Raw genomic sequence first — 13,248 nt, 5'->3', positions numbered from 1 at the left:
TAATAATTCAACAAGCATTCAAGTGCAACTCATCCCTAGAGATGAAATGTCTTTCCCTTCTTTGCTTTCAATCTTGGTTTGCAGCAGAACTTACCAGTGTCAGCATACCATTTGAACATTAGACCTAATGGTTTCTGATTCCAAGTAGGAACAAAATGAGGAAGTCAGGAAAGTTGAAGATCAGAGATTGAAGAGGAAACCCTGCAGCTCAAGCTTTTTCACATGCCGTAGGATATGCCCCACAGCACATCACTGTAGAAGCACAGTTTTAGGAAGTGGATTGGATCATCTAACAATATGGGATCCAGAGAAATATGTAAAACATGTCTCCCTGGTATACTTTTAGAGCTTATTGAGTGCATCTAGGGATAGGTGGCTCATTGTTTTTCTAGGCATTATTACCTGGCTTGGATGCATTAGCATTTACAAATTCTTTAGGTGGATCTGAAATCCACTGAATTATGCCATTCACCCCACTCTGTGACTACTGTTGACTTTGTTGCCAACCTCTGAAGTAACATAGACTGAACTTAACTTCTTTCCCATGATCGAGCATTTTTAGGGAGATTCTCATTTCTAAGCCTCTATATTTTCATATTCATAGCTAGAAACCACAGGTGTTCTCAAGTGACACCCAAATGACACACTTTCCTATTCTGCCACTCTACCTGATAATCTTCCATAGACAAACTCTTGCTTCTTGGTCTCCCTTGTACTACCAAAGGGAAGAAGGGTCCACAACACATGAGGCAAGAGGTGGTTTTTCTGCCCTCTGTTCAGTATACTTTAGCATCCCACTGACTCTGGGATGGAAAAGAGCACAAATCTGGACGAAAGAGTTAGAGCCTTCTTATCTTTTTCCTGCCACCCTTCAGGCACCCTCTACAAGTTTATTTTCCTTCCCAGACACACTTACAGAGGGGTTGCTGTTGCTGATGTTGGAGCTCTGGTTATCTCTCAAAGAGTCTGGAGATGTTATAAACTGAAAGGTTCAGGGACAATGCCTTTTGGGAATTTCGTGTATATTCCTTGTTGACCTAAGGCCTTTCTGGCAGATAGGCTGAGAGATGGAAGGAAAGAATAACCTTGTCTCTGAAAGGAAGTTCCCCTGGTAATCAGCCTTTGGAAGCACTACATTGGCTGTATGTCCTGGAGGCAGTAATTCAGTCTCCTCATTAAGGCATGTGACATATAATTTGTTTATACTCATGCTCTTTTTCACATGCTCACTCAACACCTCCAAAGTCCATTAATCTCACTCAGAGGTACTCATAAGCTTTTCACACATCTCTATTGTATAGGCTCAAATTATGCCATCAAATGGATTGAAACTAAGTTTTCATAACTCATGTTATAGCAATGTAATGCAAAAATGCAAGAAAAGCTGAACAAGATTTTTCTGAGAAAATACAATGTGTTTTTCAGAGAGAGTTACAGCAATTTAAATTGCAGTAAGGGAGTTAAAAATGATATTTGTATATAAATGAATATGAGTTTAAGAACATGATCTGTTCTTTATTTCTTATTTTAATTTCCTCATGCAAATTGTTCATAGTCTTTCAGTTAATAATTTATAAACACATTCATAATCAGTTTCCTCAAGGCCTAATCTTGCTCTGCTTATTTTCCTTTCTTCTGAATATCCCCAGACTATTGTAATTTATTTTCCATGCTGAAAGCACAAAACCTAGTGACTTGAGACAGGTCTCTCTAAGGTTCAACAAGCTTATTTAGCTATCTGGTTATGTATGGGAAATGGTTTTATATTTAATTCAACAAAAAGTCCTGTGGTCAGAAATGTGATGCTTTCTTTGTTTTCAGGCAGCACTATATGTTTTAGAAAACAATGAGTCAAAATTACTGTTTTATTTTCAAAAGAAGTCATAACATATTAGGTTGATAGGTTGCTCAGGCCCCTCAGGAGTGGAAGAAGGTCCTCATAGCTTCCCTATAAGATATTTTTATGTATTTTTGTTGTTGCTTTTGTTATTTTATTTGTTTCCTTTTAGGCTTTAAAACAGATCAATATCAAAACATTTTCCTATCTCCTTTTTTTAAAAATTGACACAGACTGATGTAAATGATTACATCAATAGAAAGAATGGGCATTAATTATCTTGTGTAGCCTGGTGCTCTGCTTTTCTTAGCTGTCATTAAGAGACTCATAGGAGAGAGCAGAAGGAGCATGTCTATTCCTATTGTGGGATAACTTTTCTTTTTAACGTCTTGATTGATAGTACCATGATCAATTAGTTAGAAAGTAAGCTGCATAAAATTTTGTGATCAATATTTTCCTCAATAGGGAGCTGGTTTTCTTCATTAGTAATTTGCTCATTTTCTCTCCCTTTTCTTTTCTTTGTATTTGTACCCATGTCCAGCTCCTTTCCTTTTTCCTACCATTGTAACCAAAGTAGATGGCTCACTATTTCCTGATTATTCCCTATACATTCTGCTGTCTTGCTTTAATCATTTGAGCCTATCCACATCAACCTCCTTTTACTAGTAACATCATTTGCCAAATCCCATTTTTCTTTCTAGAGTTAATTAAGATGCCATCTCCTAGAGGAGGTCTTCTTTCCCTATTTCTCTCAACTGTAATTACTCTGTAATTTTAAGTAGTTGTGTACCTTTCTCTGACACTGTTTTAAGCTTTACTTAGTTTAAAGAAATGGTTTGTACCTCTATTTGTATTCAACATAGTTGATTTTACAGTTCCTTTTATAGAGAAATTGGAAATGTGTTTAAAAAGAAGGGACATTTAATAAATGAATATTTTGTCACTCCAGTCCTTTGACAACTATTTGGGGACAATGATCAAATTGTATGCTTTTATGTGTTATAATGCCTAACACAGTGCATTAATTTTAGTCAGCACTAAATGACATTTTATGTTTATGCCAGTAGGATTGTAATAAGAAATAGGATATTTGCTATTTAAATCTCAGATAAAGTCAATTGTCTACATTTAGCTATTCAGATTTTATGTACTTTGGCTGAAATCTTAGTATCTTCATTTTCTTGTTTTGAAATGATGATAATGACCCTTATTTCCTGTTGTCTTCTGACAAGTGAATAACCATGAAAGTTCTATGTATAGTCCCTTATATGTGTGTTAAATTAAATACATATCAACTGAGTGTTATTATTTTGTAATTCTACTGATTTCCTTCTTGCTTTCTAAATAAGAACTGAGTGTTTATTCCACATCCTATTTACTTTGGACTAGAAGTTATACATGTCATTTGAGTCTTCCTCATTGCCTTTAGACATTTATTACTAGTACATTTATTTGAAAAACCCTCTTGGCTATGTGAGGATATCATGTTGAAACCCAAAACTATAGGGCCTGTTCTATTCTTTTGAACAATATAACTCAGTCTGGATATGCCACAAGTCTTCCACGAGCATCCCTTCTGGAGCCAAAGCAAGGTCACCGATGATATGTGGCTATCACACCACCCTTGTGCTCACTTCCTTTGAGGCTCCCTGACTTCCAAAGCCACTTGCTTCAAGAACCTCCTCTCCATGTAGCCATGTGGAGAGGGTGAAAAGCAGGCTTTGAAGACCATGGGGCCAACAGAAATCTGCTTTCATCCTACTACTTAAAGGCAGTTACTTTAATGAAACATCACCTTGATTCATGGCTACACAGTGCACAGATGTTGTCTGCTTTACAGCCCCTGCCCGTGCAGTTTAAAGATAATAATATCAATCTAGTCATAAAAGAACCAAAGTAATAAACAGAGTCCACAAAGGCTGTGTCACACATTTTCTCCAGGTTTTTCAGTGGAGTCCTTACTTCAGTTCAATTTTCCTACTCAGGGCGGAATTCCTCTCGCGGTTTCTCTCAGAATCAGATATGACTTGGCACCTCGTCTGGGAAAAGTTGCTAACAAGGAATCTCTCGTTCTGAGGTGTCCATAATAGAAAAGTGGGTAGTATCTTTCTTTAGTGTCATCCATTTTGTCCACTTCTCTTCTTTCCATCACGATTTCCCCTTTCTTTCAGCTTTTGTCTTTCTTAATTTTGATTCTTTGTGAATGGTGCCTCTGGTTCAGGCATTCTGATAAAGCATAATTAGGCATCGGCCGTAGCCTTCCTGGAGCCTCTCCCTTTGGCCATTCCCAGGAGGTTGATAAGGTTGGAAGGGTAAAGCATAATAGGACCATCTCTGTCCTTAGGCAGGGACATTACTTACAGTCACTTCTAGCTTGACCATAAGAGTATAGACTGACATCCACCCCAAGGTTCCCTTAGGAAGACACAGAGACAAGTTCAAAGGGATAGAGATAGTACTTTACTCATCGATGCCCCCATCATGTGAAACATGGTGTCTGGAACCCAGGCCTTGTGAGGTGGTAAAGGGAGAGATTTTGTCTCAGAGTCCTCTCCAGCTCTGTCATTTCCTCTGCTGTTCCCAGATTTCTAAGACATTTTCGTTTTGCTCCTCACTCACACATTCACATGAAGACTTGCTCATGCTCTTGACTTCAGTTCACCATATACTCCCATGTATAATTTTGCTCTCTGTATATTCATCCTGAGGAAGGGTCCTTATCCCAGGTACAGGTGACTGAAATAGCCTTAACCCTGATGTGATGTGGAGGGGCAGGGAGAGAGGGTGGCTTAGGGTCATCAGAACATCCTCTGGAGTCTCTGAGTAGCTGGACCAAATGGTCAACAAGCAGTGAGAAATACTGTCAGTACACTACAGCCACCCTTGAGCTGTGATTTCTGGGTTGGTACCAGGGAAATTAAGAGGAGTATACAATGAGGAACCTAGAGATCCAGGTGTCTAAGGTAAACAGGAAGAAGAAATTCTCCTGCCAGGACTGCAACAAGTCTGATGTTGCACGTTCATATACTGACAATATCTTCACGTTGTATGCATCCCTTCTTTTCTATTAGAGGAGAGTCTTTTAGTGTGGGGTGTATAATGCCCTCTTAGAAAATCCAAGATATGTAGAGTAAGGGTGATTGGATTAAATCTACAACTTCAATATTGCCTATGGAAGCTGGGGACCAAGAGAACCTCAGTGAGTTTATGTTCTCAACTACAACTCAGCCCCTCCTAGAAACGATTTCCCTGGAAGCACCAGAAGACATTCGCATCAGTATTCCCAGCTACCTTTATTACTCCCTTCGAGACCTGCTGCTTCATCCTGCCTCGATCCTCAGTGCTCTTTTCTGCTTCTCTGACTGGGAGAGAGTAACTCTCCCATTGCTCAAGCCATTATGCTCCCTGAAAACTTCAGACAGGGTATACAGTGCCAGCTTACATTTATTTTTCATTGATCCACAAAATGAAAAACAAAAGAACTACCCAATACAACAAACAGCTGGAAACAGTGTGGACAACATTGCATTACAGATTAATTCCTTTAGCATAACTGGAATCTGACTGCCAGTATATTTGTATGGTTTAACTAACAAGATAAACAGTTTTTTTCTAATCTAGATTTATGTTTGGCACTTAACCTATAGTTGTTTTCTTATTCAGATTCTACATTTTGAACCTCAGCTCTTTTGCTATCTTTTTTGTTAGCGGCACCCAGTTCCTGTCTCCAACTCTATCTTTGTGCCTCTGCTACCACCCTTGGAGATATCTAGAAAGTTTGGTATTCTTTACCGAATAAAGAAATTGAATCTCAACAACAACAAAACATCACTGGTTTAAAGTAGGAGGTGAAGGAAGAGTGATATCTAGTCTGAATTAAGGAAGTGGGGTTACTGGAATGCCCTGGTCTTTGGTGCATACTCCTGTGTTGACTTAACCTGAGAATTCTGGATATACTTCTTTGAAGTTTTCCTGTACTGGATGCCGAAAGATCAATTTAATAAAGGATACCTCTAAGGACATTGATAGGGGAGTGTTGAGATAGAAAATAGACACTAATATTGAACTGATCTAGAAATGGAACCCAATAAAAGATGTTCTCATATACAACTCAAGAGATTTCAGTTATTATGTGGCCAAATAAAGATTAAATTCATATATTAATCAAAGTAAAAGAATGAGTGCTTCATATCCCCAAATTATAGAAGTGTGCTGTCCAATATAATCTCCACTAGCCACATGTGGCTATTGAACACTTGAAATATGGTAAATCTGAATTGCAGTGTGCTGTAAGTATAAAATACACACTTGATTTCAGACGTTTAATTAAAAAAAGATATTCTGTATCTTTTAGAAATTTTAAATATTTATTACATGTTAAAATGATAATGTTTCACAGATATTAATTTAACATATATTATTAAAATTAATTTACCTATTTCCTTTTATTTTTTAACATGGTTGCCCCCCTCTCCCCATCACTGTCAGCTGAAGGCCTCTCTGTAGGAACTCTATTAACTTTACATGTTGTAATTATTTTTGCCAAATAAATTTGAATTATTCATGTGTGTACATGATCAAAGCTGAGGGAACTATGGGCAAGGTTCATAGAAATTGTGGTTCCCATTTCATCCTCATCCTCTTCTTCAGCACAGTCTTTCTGGTTCTGGTTAACACTAATTTGGCTAGGAAATGAATTTCCCCAGATGGCCCCATCCTGCTTAGCATTCTGAAATACCTCATCCCCCAGCTCTGAACCCTACTGTTTACAGGGCGAAAACCAAGGAGATCAAGCAGGGAATCAAGAAAATATTGAGAAGTTTATAACAAACAAAACGGATGGCCTTAGGGACTGAATTTGATAATTGGGAATAATTTTCATGGTGTTCAGAAAATTTAAATAATTACTACATGAATAAATTTGGATTTTGTGTCCCCCAATATTTCATTGGTTCATGGAGATTTCTATATTTTGCTCCTGTTTTATATTGCACCAGCTGGAAAGTTTATAATGCATTTTTTGACTGCCAGGATTTATCTGCAAATTTACCTATGACATCAAGCCATAATTATAGGAGCTTAATTTGAGTGAGAACGAAATTAAATTAAAGAACCAATATTTTGGGGCGGGCCGTGGTGGCTCAGCGGGCAAGAGTGCTTGCCTGCCGTGCCGGAGGACCCCGGTTCGATTCCCGGCCCCAGCCCATGTAAAGAACAAACGGACAAACAAAATATAATAAAACAAGAAAATGTTTGAAAATGTTTCCCTTTCTTCCTCCCTTCCTTCCTTCTATCCTTCCTTCCTTCTCTGCCTTTCCTTTAAAAAAAAAAAAAAAAAAAAAAAGAACCAATATTTTTTTCCAGTAGTTTATATGCCTCTAAACTTCCTGAGTTGCTTAATACATAAATGTGATACAGAAGCTGGCTCCAAGACTTTTATTTTTATAATTGAGTGAGTAACATGTTTATCCTCTTCTGTAGCCCTGCTACATCGTTTTAATATTTTTAGCTAATTATTTTCTGGATTGTGCATTTTCCTATGATTTTTCCTTCTTTCTAATGAATTTATTCTATTTTAAGAGGACATGTGTGTGTGTGTTTGGTTTTAAATGAAAAAGTATATCCTTTTGTTCACCTTTACAAGAACTCTCGGAGTTCATCATATATTACAGCTTACCTTTCATCAAATTTCATATACCATCTGTATCCTCACCATTCCTTAGATTATAGTTAAATTGTCTTATCCTTCTTTCGACCCTGTTGTGTCAGCCATTTCTTCTTGTATTGGGGCAGACACAAGTTTCCATTTGTTCCAGATCTTCAAATTGGTGGGTTTGTTGAACAAGTAGTAAAATATTTGTGGTTCCTTCCTGATCATCCCCTGAATACAGTGGACATTCAAAATTTGACCAATAGTCCCGGGGATTAGTTCACACAGGTAAACAATATAATTTGGTTAGCTATTTTTTGGATAGTGGTTTAGGGTTTCATATATATTATTTTATTAGCATCCTTTGAAAATGTCTTATGGTACAGCTGATCTGTGATGAAGCCAACCATTCCTCTAGAACTTCTGAAATAATTTATCATTTCCATGGAACTCTTTTTCATCAAAGTAATTGCTTTTATTCCCTCTCCCTTCTTTGCTTTGCAACTATAAAGTCTGATCCTAGCCAAAATATAAAACTTTTCATGCCCTTCCAAACAGTTTCTAGATTATGGTTTACAGATTATGACCTCTGATAGTTTTTCTTGACAACTATGTTCCAATATCCTTTTCCACATAGAACACCTAACACCAGTTTAATCATTTGACAAACCAGACCCATGCTACATGTCTCAGTTTGAAGTTCATCTACTCGACAGTGCCTTCCTTTATTTCCTCCAATGGAATCAATCAACCAGCTTGACCTACATGAGTATTTCCTTCTGGTAGTAGATTATTGACTCCTCTCATGAGAAGTATTATCAATGTTTTCAACTTTATTTACTTTTAGTCCTGTTGATACAATGCTTTACGTACTGTAGTTATTTTTGCTGAATAAATTTGCTGAATAAACTTGAATAATTCATGTGTGCACATCTTATTTCTTTTGAAAACTTCTTAGAGTAAGAATCAAGTTGTTAATATAAGAGAATATTCTTCAAATCCTCCTTTAAATGGGCCTTGTACGATTCTGAGTTTAATGAAAGTTTATATACTATAATGACTTCTTGTTTTGGAATGAAACTGACCATTAATTACATCTGGGATGTACCAATTTGGCCACTAGGAAGTATGGATTTGGGTTCACGTATGCTAAGATGTCTGAATTTGGGTTCACCTATCTGAGTCCTAATTTTCTTAATAAAAAGAATGGTAATTACTCCAATATGTGATTTATTTTAGGTTGTAGGTGACTTTATTCAAGGAAAAATTACAAGAGTCTGAAACATGGTAATAACTTATAGATAGGAGGTCATTTTATTATTTTACCTACATATATTGTTTCCTCTAATGTTTACACAGCGCTAGTCACAATAATTTTAATAGCATTCCAATTCGGAGCCTACAGACTTTATAGGCCTAAAAGAAATAGATTGCTCACTTGCCATTCCAAATACTTGTTATTCCTCTATGGTATGCTTTCTCTATGAAATTATAAATTGTATTAGGTCAGTATTGTTTCATTCATTTGTGCATTTTGCACTGAGTCAATCAGGATAACAAAAACATAACCCTGTTTAGGAACATTTTTAAGATACATTAGTAAAATGTGTATTTCAAGAGGATAGGAGAATAGAATATGTGTAATGAGGTATATAATAAAATAGAATATGGAGGATTATATATTGCAATGGAATATGGTACTAAATTTCAGGTATCCTCCATTTCAAACAATTACTCTAATGCTTAGAATTTTGGGATGCTCTGGATGAAGTGAAATAAACTCCTACTTTCTCTTTTTATTTGTGTTTCAATGCAAACACATCTCCTTCACCTTTGGAAATGTGTAGGTTTGTGTAGATTTGGATAGGTAGAAAAGATCTTGTAGGTATGTAATACTTCTGGGAGGGGAAACCATGAGGACAGGAAACCCAGAACTTGTCTGTATCTTTGACCTACAGGAGAAGCATTGCTATGGCTAGAGGAATTTCACGTGACCCCAGTTGTGAGCATAAAGCAGTGAGAAGTTGAGGAGTCACATACTGGCTATGGACTGCTAACTGAAAGTAATATCTCTTTAGTTTGGAGATAACTGTTCTTGGGCACATTTGCAAAATGTCTGCTTAAAAATTTAACAGAATTAATACTTTGTGTTAGGGGTTTGTTTCAATTGCTTATATAAGACAGAATGCAGTCCTTAGATATTAGTCTATCAAGATTGTAAGATTCTGAGATTAGAAAGACATTGTTTTGGGATATCTGTGGCTCAATCTAAAAGACAGAAAGTGTGGTTCATGTCTGTGTTTAGAAGGGAGCCTGAAAGGAGAATTTAGGCGAGGAGGATCGTTATTCAACTTTTTAACTTTTTGTAGACATCGGGCTTTCTTTTTCCTGCCAGATCTTGAGGCTTCAAAAATGTGCAATACTTCATCATATTCCTTCATCAGCTTTGATATTGCTAGGAGAGATGTCAGTTACACTAAGAACTCTAGCTCCAGGTAAAAATATTAAACCGTGAGGATATGATAACCCTAGATCTCTAAGCATTGACTGGAGGAAAAGTTTCCAACCTGGTGGGGGCACAAACAGGTTCAAGCTAGGGTTTAAATAAGAATACTAGTGTTTCTAATATATGAAGCGGTGTCTGGACCTATGCTAACTGTGGCAGGATTATGATTACAATTAGTCGGAAATTAGAGCCCACATGTAGGTATTTTAGAGAGAAGATTTTACTTCCTCAATGGGGAAATTTGTCATAATTTAAGATTGTTTCTCCCCCTATGTCTATCATAGCAGTGGAACTTTATGCAGAAATAGCCCTTCATCACAAATGACTCTTCATGTGTTTTTGGAGAAAACAAGGCAGAATTGGCAACTTAATCTGTCCGGTTGTCAGAGTCATCAGTGTGAGTATATTTGAGTTCTTCAGCATACTGCCATGTGTCCTTTTTTTTGACCACTGGCCAATCTGCCCCTGCAGTTCTACCTAGGAATGCTAGCACCTTTGGGATAGCAGCTACCAAATCAAAAGTGCAAGATATTATATAGGTGAAGTGAGTTTGGATTCTTCCTACCACCACTCAATTTTTTCTTACTGCTTTATACTGACTAAAGAATTTATTTTCCCATGTAACATAATCTTCAAAAGGTTCTGAGGTTTGAAGTAGAGCAGAAGCTTGAAATGCTAATAACTGAGAAAATTTTCAGAAGAGATATCAGGTGCTCAACGTGTTTAATGGGTACAAAGGAGAAATGGGAGACAAGAAAATACAAGTTTGTCTGGGACTGTGATAACAGAACATGTCATACTTAAAAGATGAATAAGACAAATGACTTTAGGAAAATAAAGCAGGGGGAACAGTTTTTGTTTCAAGAAAACATGTGTCTCAGAGTCATGAGAAAAAGCAAAAAATTACTTTGAATTGCTGTCTTTATGAAACAATGGGAGTCAAATCTGAGAGAATTCTACTTTTGCCATATATCTATAGTAACTATGGATTTTTTTTAAACAGGGCAATAGCATGATTTAAGTTGTGTTTTATTCAGATTTTTCTGGAAGTATTGTTCAGGTATTTGAGGAATTTGGCTAGAAGCAGTTGGATCACTTTAGTATGCTATTAAAGGAATCACGTTAAAGTATGAATTCATGTCTGCTTTGTTTCAGCCAGACCTAATCTTTTTTTTTTTTAATTTTTTTATTAATCAAAAAAAAGAAAAGAAATTAACACAACATTTAGAAATCATTCCATTCTACACATGCACTCAGTAATTCTTAGTATCATCACATAGCTGTATGATCATCATTTCTTAGTACATTTGCATCGATTTAGGAAAAGAACTAGCAAAACAGCAGAAAAAGATATAGAATGTTAATATAGAGAAGAGAATTAAAATAATAATACTAACAATATATATATATATAAAAAGGAAAAAGAAAAAAACAAAAACAAAAGATACAAACACACAAACAAACAAACAAAAAACCATATTTCAGGTGCAGCTTCATTCAGTGTTCCAACCTAGTTACATTACACTTAGGTATTATTGTGCTGTCCATTTTTGAGTTTTTGTATCTAGTCCTGTTGCACAGTCTGTATCCCTTCAGCTCCAATTACCCATTATCTTACCCTGTTTCTAACTCCTGCTGGTCTCTGTTACCAATGATATAGTCCAAGCTGATTCTCGAATGTCGGTTCACATCAGTGGGACCATACAGTATTTGTCCTTTAGTTTTTGGCTAGACTCACTCAGCATAATGTTCTCTAGGTCCATCCATGTTATTACATGCTTCATAAGTTTAGTCTGTCTTAAAGCTGCATAATATTCCATCGTAGGTATACGCCACAGTTTGTTTAGCCACTCGTCTGTTGATGGGCATTTTGGCTATTTCCATCTCTTTGAAGTTGTAGATAATGCTGCTATAAACACTGGTGTGCAAATGTCCGTCTGTGTCTTTGCCCTTAAGTCCTTTGAGTAGATACCTAGCCGTGGTATTGCTGGGTCGTAATCCATTCTGCCATTCTATGTCTTTTGATTGGGAAATTCAGTCCATTAACTTTTAGTGTTATTACTGTTTGGATAATATTTTCCTCTACCATTTTGGCTTTTGTATTATATATATCATATCTGATTTTCCTTCTTTCTACACTTTACTCCATACCTCTCTCTTCTGTCTTTTCGTATCTGACTCTAGTGCTCCCTTTAGTATTTCTTGCAGAGCTGGTCTCTTGGTCACAAATTCTCTCAGTGACTTTTTGTCTATAAATGTTTTAATTTCTCCTTCATTTTTGAAGGACAATTTTGCTGGATATAGGAGTCTTGGTTGGCAGTTTTTCTCTTTTAGTGATTTAAATATATCATCCCACTGTCTTCTAGCTTCCATGGTTTCTGCTGAGAAATCTACACATAGTCTTATTGGGTTTCCCTTGTATGTGACAGATTGTTTTTCTCTTGCTGCTTTCAAGATCCTCTCTTTCTCTTTGACCTCTGACATTCTAACTAGTAAATGTCTTGGAGAACGCCTATTTGGGTCTATTCTCTTTGGGGTGCGCTGCACTTCTTGGATCTGTATATTTAGGTCTTTCATAAGAGTTGGGAAATTTTCAGTGATAATTTCTTCCATTAGTTTTTCTCCTCCTTTTCCCTTCTCTTCTCCTTCTGGGACACCCACAACACGTATATTTGTGCGCTTCATATTGTCATTCAGTTCCCTGATTCCCTGCTCAAGTTTTTCCATTCTTTTCCCTATAGTTTCTGTTTCTTTTTGGAATTCAGTTGTTCCATCCTCCAGTTCACTAATTGTAGCTTCTGTCTCTTTAGATCTACCATTGTAGGTATCCATTGTTTTTTCCATTTTTTCTTCTTTGTCCTTCACTCCCACAAGTTCTGTGATTTGTTTTTTCAGATTTTCTATTTCTTCTTTTTGTTCAGCCCATATCTTCTTCATGTCCTCCCTCAATTTATTGATTTGGTTTTTGAAGAGTTTTTCCATTTCTGTTCGTATATTCAGCATTAGTTGTCTCAGCTCCTGTATCTCATTTGAACTATTGGTTTGTTCCTTTGACTGGGCCATATCTTCAATTTTCCGAGCGTCATCCATTATTTTCTGCTGGTGTCTGGGCATTTGATCAGATCTCCCTGGGTGTGGGACCCAGCTGGTTGAAAGGTTTTTCTGTGGAATCTCTGGGCTCTGTTTTTCTTTTCCTGCCCAGTAGGTGGCGCTCGTGGCGGTCGTTTGTCTGCGGGGCAGTCAGCCCGGGAAACC

Source organism: Tamandua tetradactyla, chromosome 8 (assembly GCF_023851605.1).
Source record: "Tamandua tetradactyla isolate mTamTet1 chromosome 8, mTamTet1.pri, whole genome shotgun sequence".
Taxonomy (NCBI): Eukaryota; Metazoa; Chordata; class Mammalia; order Pilosa; family Myrmecophagidae; genus Tamandua; species Tamandua tetradactyla.
The sequence above is the reverse complement of the archived record's forward strand: the minus strand, read 5'-3'. Positions refer to the sequence as shown.